This window comes from Eumetopias jubatus, unplaced genomic scaffold, assembly GCF_037043125.1.
Source record: "Eumetopias jubatus isolate StellerSeaLion01/CBP00866 unplaced genomic scaffold, mEumJub1_p1.0 scaffold_16, whole genome shotgun sequence".
Taxonomy (NCBI): Eukaryota; Metazoa; Chordata; class Mammalia; order Carnivora; family Otariidae; genus Eumetopias; species Eumetopias jubatus.
This window is the reverse complement of record NW_028274822.1, coordinates 41,765,024-41,767,603: the sequence shown is the minus strand read 5'-3', so window position 1 is coordinate 41,767,603 and position 2,580 is coordinate 41,765,024. Positions and strand designations below refer to the sequence as shown.

Here is a 2,580-nt window from a genome sequence, read left to right as displayed (position 1 = left end):
TCATACCCTGGAGATATTGATTCACTGGGTTTGCTGGAGGCCTGGAATCTATAATTTAAACAAGTCCTCCAGGAGGTTAGGTTACAGTTGCATATTGGCTCTCAATTTAAGAGACAGTATTCTAGAGACTGAAGTAAAAACCCAATTCCTATATTTGCACTCCTTAGAGATAGAGAAGCCTTATACCCTTTCAAAATATGGAGAAAAGACTATTATTGCTTTGGTAACTTCAGGAAAGTCATGGGAGGGAGGCTATTTGTCCACCAAAATCTATTCTCCTCTTTGTCCATACAAATTATAGCTGAGACGTGATTGTCCAGTCAGCTACATTTGCTAGATAGATGAATCATGTGATAAGCTCTCACCAATAGAACGTGAGTGGAAGTGATATAGTCCCTCTCTGCTCAGTGAATTTAAGAATAGTATCATACAGTCTTCTACACTCCTATCCCTCTTTGTGAGGTTAGAATGGTGATGATCAGAGAGAACTTAAAAGCCACATTTCAAAGTTGGAAAAGCTGCCATCAGTCTATCCCTCAAATGACTGCCAATTATTGTAGATCATCACCCTGGACTCTTAAGAGAGAGAAAAATCAACTTCCATGTTTTAAAACCACTAAAATGTTTTTGGATCACTTATTCATTACACTAACTAGTATACAAAGTATAAGGGAAAATGTTATTATTATAATACTTTTGTTGTAGTTAATACTATTGAACTCGTACTATAGGCCAAAGACTAAGTTATTGCTTTAAATATCATCTCATTTGATCATCTAAACAAGCTCATGACATGACACTTATTTTCTTCATTTTACCAGCAAGGCAACTGAAGGCATAAAGAGGACACAGACAGGCTTCAGGTTACTCAGACAGGATTCTAACTCAGATGTGTCTATTGAAATTTTTGCTCTAACCACTATAAATTCAGGAAAAAAAATTAATATTTCCATCCATGTCCACAGAAAATTTAGTGATTTGTTGTGTCTGTAGACCTAATGATATTTGTCAGCATCATATTTAAACTGATAACCTGAAAAAGAGTGTCTCTTTCAATGACAGGGAGATTAATATTTGATAGAGTAGAGACTTTAACAGCAAAACAACCTGAAGAAGAGATCTGAAGTAAATTATCCCCAAGAGGACTGGTTATGCTGACTTCCATAGCACATATACTAAAATTGGAATGATACAGAGAAGATTAGCATGGCCCAAGAGGATTGATCAACAGTGTGTTAAATTGGGGTTGCTGTGGGGGTGAGGCTTCCTAGAACCATACCAAATGGATTGTCGAGGCCTTGCAACAAGATCAAGCTATAGCTAGGAAAATTCGTGTTTTCCATTCAGTGAGAGGAAATAAACTGGGATCTGATCTCTGGGAAAAATAGCAAACAAACAAACAAAAAAATCTTTATTTCCTCTGGTTTCTTAATTCTATTCTTTTCATGATTCTATGTGTACTTGGCTGTATTTTGTCTTTAGCAATAAAGCTTGAAAATTATAACAAGGGAAATAATCATCTACTCCTGGTCAGGCAAGATTGTAAAACATAAGAAATCCAGGAGTCAGGCCCATTGTTGGCAGCAGAGTCCTACAGGGAAGACCTGAAAAGCTTGCTGAAGCTGCAAGACCTTTATGCTATAAACCACAAGAATTCAGGGTAGCAAAAACTGCTGTTTCTTCTTCACAGGATCAACTCTATTAATGTCCTTCCTGAACTTCAAATTCTGAGGTCCTGGGTATACACAGAGCAATTCCCTTCACTCTTTTTTTTTTTTTTCTTTCAGGCAATATAGAGAACAAACCAGAACCAAAAAAATGTTCTGTATTCTGATGGGACAATATATTGATGGCCCTTCAAATAGAGACATTCAAAATAATTATTCATCATTATTTTAGAAAAGCAGTTGAGTAGTCCAGAGTAAAGTGGGGGAGGAAATTCTGAGGCCATGCTTCAGGGCATATCTACTAACACACAGGAATCTTGCCTCAGAAGGCATTTTCTGGGGCATTTTATACATAGGTGAGGATCCTTTTAAGGATCACAAAGTCTGAGGGGAATTGCTGAAATTGGTTGAAGGAGCCATGAATAGTAGTTTGCAATGTATGGGATAATTTTTCACACAATGAGCACCTACTCCTTGTCCCACTGACTTTTAAATATCTTACAGGATCTTTATGGGTAAAAAAAAAATTATTTGTGACTTTCTAAACTTACTTTTGCATGGTTTTAAAAGGCACTAAACTTTTTAATCATATAACTGGTAAGTTAGGGAAAACTTTAACACTGTTCTATTTAAAACATTACCAAGAGTTGATTAGCAGTTTAAAAAAATTACATACCAATGGTGATATTTGTTTTGGGGTTTTGCTTTTGTTTTTGTTTGAGAGAGAGAGAGAGAGAGAGAGCAGTGAGTGAATGGTGGATGAGGGGCAGAGGGAGAAGGAAAGAGAGAATCTTACGCAGGCTCTATGACCCAGGGCAGAGCCCCATTTGGGGCTTGATCTCAGGTCCCTGAGATCATTTCCTGAGCAGAAAGAGTCAGACATTTAATCAACTAAGCCACCCAGGAGCCCCAA

At 37.2% G+C, this 2,580-nt stretch overlaps 1 pseudogene; it reads left to right on the top strand.

Annotated features, from left to right (window-relative positions):
* The first annotated feature begins 1,151 nt into the window (after positions 1-1,151).
* LOC114205135 (U6 spliceosomal RNA) lies at positions 1,152-1,213 on the top strand (annotated as a pseudogene).
* Positions 1,214-2,580: the final 1,367 nt, after the last annotated feature.